This window comes from Bos javanicus, chromosome 23 (genome assembly GCF_032452875.1).
Source record: "Bos javanicus breed banteng chromosome 23, ARS-OSU_banteng_1.0, whole genome shotgun sequence".
NCBI classification, from domain to species: domain Eukaryota; kingdom Metazoa; phylum Chordata; class Mammalia; order Artiodactyla; family Bovidae; genus Bos; species Bos javanicus.
This window is the reverse complement of record NC_083890.1, coordinates 24,287,165-24,303,671: the sequence shown is the minus strand read 5'-3', so window position 1 is coordinate 24,303,671 and position 16,507 is coordinate 24,287,165.

The window sequence follows — 16,507 nt, the reverse complement described above, 5'->3', positions numbered from 1 at the left end:
AGTCAGGGCAGGGCAGGCAAGCTCCCTTCCTTTTTGTGTGTGGTTCTACTCTTAGGCTGATTTCCATTTCCGAGAGAGCACTGAAGGTCCTCACCCTTGTGAGGGTGATAAAGCTTCCCTTCTCTAGGTCTTCTAGGGCTCTTCTCATGTTGGTCTTTATGGCATTGTATATGTCCAATGAGCTGACTCTTCGGAAAAGACCCTGATGCTGGGAAAGAGTGAATGCAAGAGGAGAAGGGGATGGCAGAGGATGAGATGATTAAATGGCATTACTGACTCAATGGACATGAATTTGAGCAAACTCTGGGAGGTAGTGGAGGACAGAGGAGCCTGACATCCTGCAGTTCATGGGGTTGCTGAGTCAGACATGACCTAGCAAGAGAACAACTACAGCAACATATCTTTTCACAGGTGAGAGAAAGCAGCACTGTGCATTTGTCTCAGCTTCACTGTCTTCCCTTGCAGATTACAAATAAAAACCTTGACACTCAAGTGGGGTCCCATGCCTGTCCCCAAGGGAGGGCCATGCACCACATGTGGCTGTCTCCTTCTGGACATTTTGGTCTCAGCTGATACATCATTGCCTGAGAAGGACATTCCCTTAATATTTAAATATGCTACCTTGTCCCTCCTATCACATCATCTTTTACTTTTAGTTATTGATGTCTCTCACTATCTGAAGTCAGCTGTTCATTTATTCTTTACTTGTATATTGACAATCTTCTCCAACAGAATGGAATCCTTATGGGAATGGAGACTTTAACTGCCTGATTTAATCTCCTGCCTGTGCCTACAAAGGTGTCTGTCACATAGTGGGTGCTCATCGTCACCCAGTCACTTCCTGGGTGCCTCAGCAGTAAAGAACCCACCTGCCAAGTGCAGGGGATGAAGGAAACATGGATTTGATCCCTGGGTCAGGAAGATCCCATGAAGGTGGGCATGACAACCCACTCCATGGGGAGGGAGGAAGGAGGAGGGTTCAGGATGGGGAACACATGAGAAATAAAGGAATAAAAAATTAAAAAAAAAAAAAAAAGAAATCTCATGGACAGAGGAGCCTGGTGGGCTACAGTGCATGGGGTCCCAAAGAGTTGGACACGACTGAGTATACATATGCACACACCAATTACCCATCTGCTCATGACCCTTCACTTTTTCCTATCTTAGAGGGAGTTAAGGTCTTGTATTTCGATAACCTACAAGGCCCTCCAAGCTCCATCTCTCAAGCACCACTTGCCTCTCAAGTACCACCTCTCTGAGCTTGCTTTCTTTCTTAATCCACTCTGGTCAGACTGGTCGGCTCATTAAACACTGGGTGTGCCAAGAAGATGCCTTTCTCACGCTCTTACACCTGCTGTTCACTTGCCTGGAGCCCTCTGACCTGACACATCCATGGGCCTGTTTCTTCATTGCTTCTTATCTTTATCTGATGTCTTCCCTCCCTTCCTATCACAGCCTTTAGTCCCACGCTGGCATTTCTTCTTTTCCTTCCTTTATTTTCCTCCTTGGCACTTAACATAATCTAACCTGTTATATATTATACTTGCTTTTCTTGTTTATTTTCTCTCTCCCACTAGACTGTGGGCTTCCCTGATAGCTCAGTTGGTAAAGAATCTGCTTGCAACGCAGGAGACCCTGGTTTGATTCCTGGGTTGGGAAGATCTGCTGGAGAAGGGATAGTCTACCCACTCCAGTATTCTTGGGCTTCCCCTGTGACTCAGCTGGTAAAGAATGCCTGAGACCTGGGTTTGATCCCTGGGTTGGGAAGATGCCCTGGAGAAGGGAAAGGCTACCTACTCCAGTATTCTTGCCTGGAGAATTCCATGGACTGTTTAGTCCATTGGGTTGCAAAAAGTCAGACACAACTGAGCAACTTTCACTTTCCCACTAGGCTGTAGTTCTCTGAGGGTAGCGGTATTTGTCTGTTTGGTTCACTATTATATTTTGGTGCTTGAGCAGTGTCTGACACTGAGTAGTTCACAGTCGCATTTACTGAGTGAATGAAAAGTGAGGGAGAACTTGGTGTTCTCTGTCATAAATTCTGGACTGATTGGAAGCCACTGAACACTGTGAAGGAGAAAAATGTCAGTTTTCCATTGGAAAAAAGATTGATTTGGGCACTTGGGATGAATGGATTGGGAGAGCAAGTGTGGATATGGAGTGATAAAATTAGGAAGATTTGCAAGAGTTTAGGGGAAAGAGAGTGGTAGCCTGAACTGGGGCTGGGGGAGTGAGAATGAAGATCGCGGATGTGTTAGAAACTGTTAAGATTCTGAATATGTAAGTCTTGGGGACTGATTAGAAATGGGAAGCTATGGTTGGAGACAAGATGTGGAGTAGGAGAATGTATGCATACATATATCTGATTCACTTTGCTGTACAGTAGAAACTAACACTGTTGTAGCCATGCGTTCCGGGAAACAAACTCACTCAGAAGGACAATGCAGACAGTGGAGTGCAGTTTATTACCCCAGCGGGCCCAAGGCAGAGTCTCCTCTTAGCCAAGGACCCTGACCAGCATTTGTGAAATCTTTTATACCCCATGTGTACGTGTCTGAACCCACCACTCCGAATTCCTTGAGACTTACATAAACCAAGGAAAATACAATCCCAATAACCCCATCATTCATGTGCTATGTGCTCGTGTGCTCAAACAGTCAAACAGTTAGCCAATAATCAATAAACCCGAGGTTACACTCCGATAGATCCAGAAAAATTTATGGCCTGTCTGGAGGAAGGGGTGATTAGTGTATGTTTTCTCTTAGGCGATGAGTAACCTAGATACGATCTTCAAGGTTCCCCTGTCTGGAGGGGGTCTTATCCTTCTGTTATTGTTTTCGTAGGCACTGAACACAGAGTCCAGAGTCCATTGGAAAGGTGGCCGAGCATGACCAGCATGAACAGGCCTAAGATGGAGTCCAGGCCCTATGAATTCCTTCTTCAACACAACATTGTAAAGCAACTCTATTCCAATGAAAATTTTAAAAAGGAATGGGAAGCTAAGCTGCATCAAGAATGAATCTACGGTTTCCCTGTGTGAGTTAGAACCTGTGTGAATGGTTTGTTGTTCTATTCCTGGATACAAAAAACACTGGAGGAGGAAGAGATTTGAGGCAGAAGATCAAGGGCTTAAAGTCTCTGGCCTTGCTGAGTTTAGGGCATCTGAGAGATAGCGGAGTGGAAATACTGTGTTCGCAGTTGGATATTCAGGTCAGGAGCTCAGAAGATTCGAGTCATCAGCACATAGATAGTACATGAAGCCATGGAAATGGATGATAAACAAAAACCAGCATCAGGTTGCATCTGTGAGATTAAAATTCATCAGACATTTTTATAATTCCAGTATGGCTTTATCGACTGAAAAAAAAAAATGCACACCCAATTGATAAAAGTTGAGAATTGTGACTTATTTGGCAGACTTTCTGAGGACTCCAGCCTGGGAGGCAGCCTCTCAGACAGCTTTGAGGGACTGCTCCGAAAAGGAAGGGAGCCCGAATATATAGGGGTTTTGGCAACAAAAATTAGGTAGTCAGAACATCAAAAGATGACTGTTAAAGAAAACTGGATATCTCAAGTTAGTGAATTTAGTGCTTTTCTGTGTATGGGAAGATCCAAGAATCTGGGCTCATTGAAATCAATCCTTTGCTATGCACCTTAATTATCAAGGGCCAGTATCCTGCTTTTCTCCATTCTGAATCCCCTCAGGGTGTACCATTGTGTGGCTTGATGACTGCAGCATCCTTTGTTTACTGAGATGACAAGTGACATTTTTCATCCACAGCTGTTTCTCTCTGGGAAGGCTGGTTTGCCTTTCCCCCTCCTACGGGGGGAGGAGGCAGTGGGGCAGTGGGGGGAGGGTGTGGGGGGTCAGAGAACTCAGCCTCCACCTCCAACTTGAATTTTCGGTTGGTCCTACATGCAACCCTCCACCAGGGTTACCCTGGATAAGACTGCACCTCTGTCTTTAGACTTAGTTCTATTTTTGAAAGTTTCCCTTCTGCCATCAGTCCTGAGTCTTCCCCAGAAACCAAGTTAGTGAGGGGATGGTGACAGTTACCATCTAACCCAGCTGTTGATGGGGTCAGTTTTCTCCTGAAGCTTTTGGACCTGTGTTCAAAGGGGGCTGGAAGACAGATGGCTCCAGAAAAGAGAAGTTCAGGACTAACAGAAGGGCTTTATTATTTTTTATTTTTTAATTGGAGGATTGTTGCTTTACAATGTTGTGTTAGTCTCTGCTGTACAATAGCATGAATCAGCTATATGTATATGTATATCTATATATTCTTCCTCTTGAGTCTCCCACTCCACCTCCATCCCATTCCTCTAGAGCACTGAGCTGAGCTCTCTGTTATACAGCAGCTTCCCACTAGCTATCTATTTTACAAATGGTAGAGTTTATATGTTGGCACCCCACTCCACTACTCTTGCCTGGGAAATCCCATGGACGGAGGAGCCTGGTAGGCTACAGTCCATGGGGTCGCCAAGAGTCGGACACGACTGAGCGACTTCACTTTCACTTTTCACTTTCATACATTGGAGAAAGAAATGGCAACCCACTCCAGTGTTCTTGCCTGGAGAATCCCAGAGACAGGGGAGCCTGGTGGGCTGCCGTCTATGGGGTCGCACAGAGTCGGACATGACTGACTCGACTTAGCAGCAGCAGAGTTTATATGTTAATGCTACTCTCTCAAATCACCCCACCCTCCTCTTCCCACCCTGTGTCCCAGAAGAACTTTAAGTTGAATGAAGATCTTGGTGCAATTTCGTGAGCATTTTGACATCTTTGCATCTGAAATGGTAGTTGTAGGAAACCATACATTTATTTTAGGCTTGTTTTATTCTCTTATTTAAAATGTTGGGTTTTTTTTTTTTTTAATTTAAAATTTAAAAAAAGAATTGGGGCCACATCCAGTGGCTTATAGTATCTTCTCTGACAAGGGATTGAACCCGGGCCACCACAGTGAAAGTAGACCATGATGACTAAAAAAGATGTACAACTTGAGTGTTGCAAGTTAAGTTTTTTGGGGGGCGAATGAGGACTGCAGCCCAGGAGGCAGCATCTCAGATAGCTCTGAGAGACTGCTCCAAATAAAACTTAACTCACAACTCTCAAGTTGTACATCTTTTTTAGTTGACAGTTATGGCAACCGATGAAGCGACCCAGAGTGGACTTCCTTCCTTAGCCTGGACTTCACGAGGAACCGGACCTTTGGTAACAGCAGTGGCCTCTTGCACCCATCCACCTCCTCGGGGAGTGTAGATGAATTTGGGTAAGTCTCTCCTGGTTCTCGAATCTCCCATATTGGTTGAGATTCTGAGTTTTATCTGGTGGTGGAGCAGATTACCTGCCGCCTTCCAGTAGGAAAGATACTGTGGGGGCGGTGTGTGTGTGAAACATCCGGGGGATACTCACTCATGATCTAGACACTGAGTGGGGCTCGGTTGAAAGTACTGAGATATTCCCACCCAGTCAAAAGATACTGGGTGTCAGGAGTTGGGGGAGGGTGGCTGACTGAAAGATGCCAGGGCAATTGTCACCCAGTAGAAAGGTACTGGGCGGGAAAGGGTTCAATTGGGAAAAAAATTGAGGAATACTTGGGACCTGACTGAAAGATTCCGAGGTTGCTCCACTGTAGGGGATTGAATGGTCTTGGCTGAGTGGTTAAGTAAGAGGCTGATCTGACACTTTCCCTCAATTTGACTGCCATCACAGAATTTGTCAGGATAAAAGTGAGGAGAATGCAAAGAAAAGGGACACAACTCCTCCTTGCCTGTTTCAGTTTTCTCAGGTGACTGAGAAATTTGCAGGAGTGGTGGAGGCCTTGTCTTCATACTGTGCAGTGGTCCCATAGGGAAACACACTCATTAATTAAAATACTTGCTCGTCCAGCGGTCGCACAGAAGAACTGGCCACTCAGCAATGTGAGGAGCCTTGGTGGTCTTAGATTGCCAGAGGCAGAATCTGAGACGCATAAGACGAGCTGAAATGATTCTGGGGTGACTCCTGGAGGAGTTAAGCTCACAAACAGCACTTGGGCCCATTACACAAGTTCACTAGTGATTTTTACCCCTGACAAATTCAGCTTAAAATGGGAAACAAAATCTCTCAAAAACAGAAACAAAGGGGTGTCAGAAAGACAGCCTCTGACTAACACTCCAGCCAGAGTCATGTACAATACATATGGAGCTCATACTTGCAAGTACCTGGTTAATTGGAGAAATTATACTAAAAGAGATTTCGATCTAAAATGGCCAAATTGGGGTTCTTTTGGTATTTCAAAATTGATGTTTTTGTGTGCACAGTTAGAAAAGGCCGGCTGTGCTTACTTTGGTATCTAGAAGCTTCTAAAAGAGGAATTAATAGAGAAACTTCTTTGCAGGAAACCAACAAGAAATTGTGTGAAACTGTATCAGAACTAAAAAAGGCTGCTAGCCCTGACTCTGCCAGGTCACAGGTCTAGTGGAAAGGGGAAGTCACATTTGGCATTTATGCCATTTGGCTTTTGATTTCTGGGCATCATTTTACCATCTTTTGGGGGCACTCTTGCCACTTGGATTTTGATTCTGGGCATCACTTTGCCTTTTTTTTCATTTGGAGTGTGACTCCTGGCTGGTGAAGTTCTGATTTGGTTTGGTTTGGTTGGTCTGTTTTGAGCACACAGACATCTGGTACAAACTGCTGGAGTTAGTATGGGAATTGCTTACTCTAAGGTTCCACACTCCATCTGGGAACTCCTGGGAGAAAAAAGGTTTTTTTTGACTTGTCAATCAATAGCTATGATCCAATGACAAGAAAAATGGCCTAAAAATATTAGATCTTTATTGACATTGGATAGGAAAATGGCCCAAAGTTTCCCCTATGTCCAGGACTTCCTCCTGTATCTCTTTAAGAATTCTTGCCTTGAGGAAATAACTTCTCCTAATCCTTTATACCAGAAGCATCACTATGAACAAAGCTAGGGAGGTGATGGAATTCCAGTTGAGCTATTTCAAATCCTGGAAGATGATGCTGTGAAAGTGCTACACTCAATATGCCAGCAAATTTGGAAAACTCAGCAATGGCCACAGCACTGGAAAAGGTCAGTTTTCATTCCCATCCCAAAGAAAGGCAATGCCAAAAAATGCTCAAACTACCGCACAATTGCACTCATCTCACATGCTAGCAAAGTAATGCTCAAAATTCTCCAAGCCAGGCTTCAGCAGTACATGAACCAGATGTTCAAGCTGGATTTAGAAAAGGCAGAGGAGACAGAGATCGAATTGCCAACATCTGTTGGATCATAGAAAAAGCAAGAGAGTTCCAGAAAAACATCTATTTCTGCTTTACTGACTATGAAAAAGCCTTTGACTGTGTGGACTACAACAAACTCTGGAAAATTCTTAAAGAGTTGGGAATACCAGACCACCTGACCTGCATCTTGAGAAATCTGTATGCAGGTCAGGAAGCAACAGTTAGAACTGGACATGGAACAACAGACTGGTTCCAAATCAGGAAAGGAGTACATCAAAGCTGTGTATTGTCACCCTGCTTATTTAACTTAAATGCAGAGTACATCATGCGGAATGCCAGGCTGGATGAAGCACAAGCTGGAATCAAGATTGCTGGGGAAAATATCAATAACCACAGATTTGCAGATGACACCACCCTTATGGCAGAAAGCGAAGAGGAAACTAAAGAGCCTCTTGATGAACGTGAAAGAGGAGAATGAGAAAGTTTGGTTAAAACTCAACATTCAGAAAACTAAGATTATGGCATCTGGTCCCATCACTTCATGGCAAATAGATGGGAAAACAATGGAAACAGTGACAGACTTCATTTTTCTGGGCTCCAAAATCACTGCAGATGGTAACTGAAGCCATGAAATTAAAGGACACTTGCTCCTTGGAAGAAAAGTTATGACCAACCTAGACAGCATTATTAAAAAGCAGAGACATTACTTTGGCAACAATGGTCCATATAGTCAAAGCTATGGTTTTTCCAGTAGTCATGTATGAAAGCTGAGTGCCGAAGAATTGATGCTTTTGAACTGTGGTGTTGGAGAAGACTCTTGAGGGTCCCTTGGACAGCAAAGAGATCCAACCAGTCCACCCCAGAGGAAATCAATCCTGAATATTCATTGGAAGGACTGATGCTGAAGCTGAAACTCCAATACTTAGGCTACCTGATGGGAAGAACTGACTCATTTGAGAAGACCCTGATGCTGGGAAAGATTGAAGGTGGGAGGAGAAGGGGAAGACAGAGGATGAGATGGTTGGATGGCATCACCAACTCAAAGGTCATGAGTTTGAGTAAGCTCTGGGAGTTGGTGATGGACAGGGAGGCCTGGCATGCCGCAGTCCAAGGGGTCGCAAAGAGTCGGACATGACTGAGCGACTGAAGTAACTGATACCTTTATACCAGAGTTCTCTGGATCACTTATCTAGACCATCTCTAATTCCTGAAACCAAAAGAAAAAAAAAGGGAAACAAAGCCTTTTAGAATCTTATTTCAACCATTGTTTACAACTATGGAGTTTTGTATTGTGAAATCTGATTCATAGTAAGTTTGGAAAACAAAGCTATAGGGTCTCTTGTGTCTATTTGGATATATGTATGTCTCTGTGTGTCTTTGTTTTTTGGATAATATTGCTGATTGCTGAGATCAGTTTGTAAATGAGTTCTAATCTAATTGGCATCAAAAAAGAAAAAAGTAAGCGCTTACAAATCAAATAATTCTAAATACAAGAGAAATTAACCTAAATGAATTTCAGGTTCATGTGAACTGGGAAATGTTTAGTATTAAATACCCGATATTAATGTTTGTTTGTTGATATAACTAATACAGACATTCTAAATAATTAACATTAGGCAGAATATTTTCATTGTTTAGGAATGTCTGTCTAAAATAATCTCTCCAGATTGGGGTAACCTGAATTTCTAAGGGTTGTGCTAAACTAAATATTGAAAGTTTATTGAATCAGATTAGATCAGATCAGATCAGTCGTTCAGTCGTGTCTGACTCTTTGCGACCCCATGAATCGCAGCAAGCCAGGCCTCCGTGTCCATCACCAACTCCTGGAGTTCACCCAGACTCACGTCCATCGAGTCAGTGATGCCATCCAGCCATCTCATCCTCTGTTGTCCCCTTCTCCTCCTGCCCCCAATCCCTCCCAGCATCAGAGTCTTTTCCAATGAGTCAGCTCTTCACATGAGGTGGTCAAAGTACTGGAGTTTCAGCTTTAGCATCATTCCTTCCAAAGAAATCCCAGGGCTGATCTGCTTCAGAATGGACTGGTTGGATCTCCTTGCAGTCCAAGGGACTCTCAAGAGTCTTCTCCAACACCACAGTTCAAAAGCATCAATTCTTCGGCGCTCAGCCTTCTTCACAGTCCAACTCTCGCATCCATACATGACCATAGGAAAAACCATAGCCTTGACTAGACGGACCTTTGTTGGCAAAGTAATGTCTCTGTTTTTGAATATGCTATCTAGGTTGGTCATAAGTTTCCTTCCAAGGAGTAAATGTCTTTTAATTTCATGGCTGCAGTCCCCATCTGCAGTGATTTTGGAGCCCAGAAAAATAAAGTCTGACACTGTTTCCCCTGTTTCCCTATCTATTTCCCATGAAGTGGTGGGACCGGATGCCATGATCTTCGTTTTCTGAATGTTGAGCTTTAAGCCAACTTTTTCACTCTCCTCTTTCACTTTCATCAAGAGGCTTTTGAGTTCCTCTTCACTTTCTGCCATAAGGGTGGTGTCATCTGCATATCTGAGGTTATTGATATTTCTCCCAGCAATCTTGATTCCAGCTTGTGCTTCTTCCAGTCCAGCATTTCTCATGATGTACTCTGCATGTAAGTTAAATAAACAGGGTGACAATATACAGCCTTGACGAACTCCTTTTCTTATTTGGAACCAGTCTGTTGTTCCATGTCCAGTTCTAACTGTTGCTTCCTGACCTGCATACAGGTTTCTCAAGAGGCAGGTCAGGTGGTCTGGTATTCGCATCTCTTTCAGAATTTTCCACAGTTTATTGTGATCCACACATTCAAAGACTTTGGCATAGTTAATAAAGCAGAAATAGATGTTTTTCTGGAACTCCCTTGCTTTTTCCATGATCCAGGGGATATTGGCAATTTGATCTCTGGTTCCTCTGCCTTTTCTAAAACCAGCTTGAACATCAGGAAGTTCACGGTTCACGTATTGCTGAAGCCTGGCTTGGAGAATTTTGAGCATTACTTTACTAGCGTGTGAGATGAGTGCAATTGTGCAGTAGTTTGAGCATTCTTTGGCATTGCCTTTCTTTGGGATGGGAATGAAAACTGACCTTTTCCAGTCCTGTGGCCACTGCTGAGTTTTCCAAATTTGCTGGCACATTGAGTGCAGCACTTTCACAGCATCATCTTTCAGGATTTGGAATAGCTCAACTGGAATTCCATCACCTCTACTAGCTTTGTTTGTAGTGATGCTTTATAGCTAGGTCATTTCCAAATAAAATAAGATTTTGAAACATTTACTACTGAACACTAATTTCCTCTTACAGAGAAACTAAAGAGATTTGGGACTAAAAATGAATGATGTTTGGTGCCATCCTAAAATGTTCTCTCTAGGAAAGCGAAGGTTTTAGAAATTATCACTGGTATTTATGCTCGCAATCTATAAAATACTAATATAAAAATCAGTTCTTAGTTTCTTAAGGAGAGTAGGAAGTGTGTTTTTGGTAAAGAAGTTATGAGGAATGAAATTGCAGTTTGTGAAGGAAAAAGGAAGTAAGCCTGACTTACAGGTGGCTTTTTAGGATGGAAGAACAAAGCACTCAGTACAGAAAGTGATAAGAAGGCTTGTGAAAAGTCAACCATGAGAAAAGAATTTTTTACATGGTTTAAAATAATTTTAAGTTTAACTTTTAAATAAAGTGAAAGTGAGTGAAGTCACTCAGTCATGTCTGACTCTTTGTGACCCCATGGATTGTAACCTACCAGGCTCCTCTGTCCATGGGATTTTCCAGGCAAGAATACTGGAGTGGGTTGCTGTTAAAGTAGGCTGGTGCAAAAACTTGAATTTAGCTTTTCTGTCTGTTAAGATGACACCTTTTCTTCAGATGTTGAACTGCCTTTGATAATAGATTTAAGTTTCTTTATCTCCTCAATGATCTGTTCTGAAATCCTTTATTGTTACTTTGGCTAAGTGAATAGCCAATGACCTATAATGGTATCTGACTGAGTGTTCTAAACCTTTTTGATATTTGTTGACAAAACTTCCTAAATCATTCTAATGAAGAAGATTTGTAGCTAAATTTGGGACACTTCAGAGGGCCCCTGAAACGTCACAAAGAGATGTTTACACTCTTTAGATGTTACACTTGTTAGGTTCATTTATTACACAGAATTACTTGGGAAGTATTGTCAGGTGAGTAATAAGTCTCAGGTTATATTGTATGGTTAATGTTACTAATATAGATATCCTAGAAACTAAAATTGACTCTTGGATTAACTCTCACTTCTAAATGCCCCTATGCGGACCTGGTCTATAGAGAGGCCTGCTGATCTCAAACTCACCTTAAGATGAGGCTCAAAAAGAAGAAACTGCACTACAGTAAGAGAAGAAGATGACAGCAGAAGTAGACAGCTTGCCCAAGATGCTGATCTGGTTTGTATGATCATTTGTAATGTTTTCTTGATTCCTTGGACCTATACCTATCAATCAAATGTTTTCTATCATGGACACAATTCTATGCTAGTTTAAAACTCAATCCAATTGTTGGGTTGTGGCCAATAACCTGTGTCTAGTACTTCTGTTTTACCTTGGTGGATTTTTGTCCTCCAGGGCTCTGATTGGATATCCCATAGGAAATTTATTTTAGATGAGAGTTCAGTCATGTTCTGTCTATTCATGACGTTACTAGATGGGATCCTCTCATCTGGCCAACTAATAATACCTGCTCTGATGTTCGGAGAAGGCAATGGCACCCCATTCCAATACTCTTGCCTGGAAAATCCCATGGATGGAGGAGTTTGGTAGGCTGCAGTCCATGGGGTCTCGAAGAGTCGGACACGACTGAGCGACTTCACTTTCACTTTTCACTTTCATGCATTGGAGAAAGAAATGGCAACTCACTCCAGTGTTCTTGCCTGAAGAATCCCAGGGATGGCAGAGCCTGGTGGGCTGCCATCTATGGGGCCGCACAGAGTCATACATGACTGAAGCGACTTAGCAGCAGCAGCAGCAGCTCTGATGTTGGCAATAGATTTTTCTCTTAGGGTCATTCAAACTCAATCAGAGTGGCAAGCTAAGTCTCAATAAAAAAAAACAACTAACCTCTCATCTATTAAAAGGAAAATTCCAACAATTATGGGATGGATCTATATGGTTAACACCAGGCTACGATTATTTAGGTTTAAAAGCTTCTCTATTTTGGGAACAATTAAATCATACTAAAAATCATCAACCTGGTAATATCATGAGACAAGGCCAGGTGCTTTATGAACTATGCCTATTATTACCCTTAGAGAGAATGATTGTTATGGAACTCAGTGGATTTGTGACACTAATTTATGGCCTTGACATCTACAGGGATGGATATGAAGGTGTAGCCTGGGATTCTCATGAATTTAAGGTCATACATGTTAGAAAATTAGAGGTAACCCCAACCAACCTACCATTGGTATGATCCCAATTGGTCAAAGATCTGTATTCTACTGGTATGACCACTTATCAGCTTTTTTGGTGTGTGCCTTCATTAGAGTTGGAGGATGTAATTGGGTGTATAAGAAGCCTTAACAATTTTCATAAACTTTAAATGATAGAAGGAAAGTTATGACCAACCTAGATAGCATATTCAAAAGCAGAGATATTACTTTGCCAACAAAGGTTCGTCCAGTCAAGGCTATGGTTTTTCCTGTGGTCATGTATGGATGTGAGAGTTGGACTGTGAAAAAGGCTGAGTGCCGAAGAATTGATGCTTTTGAAGTGTGGTGTTGGAGAAGACTCTTGAGAGTCCCTTGGACTGCAAGGAGATCCAACCAGTCCATTCTGAAGCAGATCAGCCCTGGGATTTCTTTAGAAGGAATGATGCTAAAGCTGAAACTCCAGTACTTTGGCCACCTGATGCGAAGAGTTGACTCATTGGAAAAGACTCTGATGCTGGGAGGGATTGGGGGCAGGAGGAGAAGGGGACGACAGAGGATGAGATGGCTGGATGGCATCACTGACTCGATGGACGTGAGTCTGGGTGAACTCCAGGAGTTGGTGATGGACAGGGAGGCCTGGCATGCTGCGATTCATGGGGTCGCAAAGAGTCGGACACGACTGAGTGACTGAACTGAACTGAACTGAACCAGATTATTAGCCTATTGAATTCTATGATGAGAATTTTCCTTTTCTCTATGATGAGAAAGGCAGTGCTACACAACTGCAAGGCCCTTGACACCTTACAGCATCTCAGAGAGATATCTGGGCTATAATTCAAAGTAAATGCTGTATTTCCAAACCCGATAAATCCTTTAATGTAACACACTTGATGAATCATATGAAAAATCAGATTGCTGCTTTAAGTGACCCATTCCCTAATCTTGATGATCTTTTAAACTGGTTTGGTGTGGAAGGCTCATGGCAGAAATATTTACTTTTAATTCCACTAATGTTATTAACTATACTATTTGTATTTTGCTTGTTTCACAAGATTATTTTTTCTTGTATTACCAAGTGTATGACTGAGCCTCCAGTGTAAATAATGATGACTAGACTTGAAGCAGTTGATCAAATATATAGCTCAATATATGATCAATGATTGTAATAGTGTATCTCTAGATATGGGAAGCGGAGAAGGCAATGGCATCCCACTCCAGTACTCTTGCCTGGAAAATCCCATGGGCGGAAGGGCCTGGTAGGCTGCAGTCCATGGATGGGATCGCTAAGAGTCGGACACGACGGAGCAACTTCACTTTCACTTTTCACTTTCATGCTTTGGAGAAGGAAATGGCAACCCACTCCAATGTTCTTGCCTGGAGAATCCCTGGGACGGGGGAGCCTGGTGGGCTGCTGTCTATGGGGTCACACAGAGTCGGACACGACTGAAGCGACTTAGCAGCAGCAGCAGCAGATATGGGAAGATGCAATGAAAGGAAACACTTTACTGGGCCATAACTAGAAGACAGGTGTCCAGAGATCTTTGACTATTAAGACCTAGTCCAGTAATAGCACACTGAGTGGCCTATCAACAAAAACTCTCTTCAGAACTGGGACAAAACCTTGTATATTGACCTTCCCCCACTGCTGCTTTGGCGCGGTCTCTCAGAGCTCTCTGAGATGCTGCCTCCCGGGCTGCAGTTCTCATTTTGCCCCCAATAAAACTTAACTCAAAACTCTCAAGTTATGCATCTTTTTTAGTTGACAGCCACAAGGGAAGTCCTAAAATTTTTAAAAAACTACATATTTATGGTAAAAAAAAAATTCAGTGTAGAAGAATATAAGTGAAAAATATAAATTCTCTTTCTTCCTCTCCATTAAAAAAAAAAAAAAGCTGGTTCCAGTGCTCATCCTGTTACATTTTGTTTTAAATTCAAATTCAATTGGGTGCAGCAAGTTGGGGTGATTCACTCTTGGGTTTCTTTGTGGCAGCTGTTTGCCATGAATGAATATCTCGCTTGTCCCAGGGGTCTTCCATGCGGCCTCTCCGGGCAGCACCTGGGAGAACAGTCAGATCTTTTCATTCTTGGGCAGGAGGTGGCGTGCCCTGAGGACAGGCAGCTGCCTCCCTGTGGGAGGGGAAGGAGCAGGTGGGGCTAGAGGCCACATGCCACCAAATCCCTTGCAAATTTTCCTCCTTCCTCAGCCCGAGGCTGCCAACCGGGCTGAATACCACAGGGAGATTTTTTCCACTGTGAACAACTGTCCCGGGACAGCAAGCTGGGATTACATTTCAGGAATCTTGCGTTGCCCTTGAGAAGCCGTGTGGACGGCTGTCAAGTATGTATAGGGGATAAGAAGGCTCCAAAGAGAGATGATGAGTCAGGAGGCACTGGGGTGAAAGGGGCGCCTTCTGTGGGGGTGGGGGTGGGGACAGCCTGATCCTTCCAGGCTTCCCTTCAGCCTTTCATGGAAGAGAATGTTCAAACTAACTCACATTTTAAAGATTTACTTTTTGTTTTATTTAATCTTCCTTTTCCTTTCCTTTGAAATTTTTTTTCATTTTAATTCAGTTTCCAATCCAATTTGAAATATAGTATTGTGAAGTTGATTTATCTTCAATGATCTATTAAAATTCATGGAACATATAACAATATTGTTGTACTTATTTTCTTTCCTAATGTTATTTGACTCTGAAACAACATTAGTTATTAATACTTTTATTCCCAGCATGAGCTGTCTCAATTTTTTTTTAAATCACACGTGGTATATATGAATTCTAATTCTAAGTCGCTTCAGTCATGTCCGACTCTGCATGACCCCATAGACGGCAGCCCACCAGGCTCCCTCGTCCCTGGGATTCTCTAGGCAAGAACACTGGAGTGGGTTGCCATTTCCTTCTCCAATGAATACCTCTTAGTAAAATATTCAGATAACCCCCATCTTCTCATTTGAGGGCATTTTACAGTTTACAAAGTGTGTTCACAATTATTCTCTCATCTGATTTTTACTAGAAGGTGTTCTCAGCTGATGGTCTATATCTGCATATTTTTGAAAGACTCTGGGAGAACAGCCCTGGGAGGCAGAATTCTAGAGTAAGCGTGGACAAGAGAGATGGAGGAAGAGGGAGAAGGTGGCTGCCTGGAGATGGGAAGTCAGAGAACAAATCCGGTCTAGTTCCCAATCTAGTTCAGTGAATTTAGGAGGCTCTGCATGGTCCCCAAGCCTAGTCCCACCCCTTTGTTAGGTCACCCACCCCCATCAAATCAGGTGACTTCTAGATCCCATGCCTGTGGAAGGAGGATACCCTGATTTGGTGACCAAGGGTACGACAGGGGTTCAAGGAGGCAGCCACCTAGAGTTAAATAATAAAACACAAACAACAGACCCTGGGGAATGATGTGAATACCCCAAGCCCGCAGCCTGCCCTCCCATCTTGCTTCACACCCTCTCTTCTTCTCTCCCTTCTTCCCTTCCTCCCCGCCTCCTGTCTCCCCTCTATGCAGCCCATCCTCTTTACAGCCAAACCACCAGCTGAGATGGCCCTTCTCCATTTCCCCCCATCCCCTTGAGTGCTATTTTATGTGCCTTTGAGTTATTTAAGTCAGTCCTTGGAACTCATTTTATCCATACTTCATCTGCATAATAAACATGTTGACATGCCCCTGAACATGTGGGGTCTCCCTGGCTCAGAATGCCACCAGAAGAGTCCTATTTGCAGGAAACAATGATGCCATTTCGCTCTTCCCAGAATGTCTCTAAGCCCTACATGCCAGAACTTTTAAGATTAAATCTCTCTGCTCCTCAGTTCAGTTCAGTTCAGTTGCTCAGTCGTGTCCGACTCTTTGCGACCCCATGAGCAGCATCCCAGGCCTCCCTGTCCATCACCAACTCCCTGAGT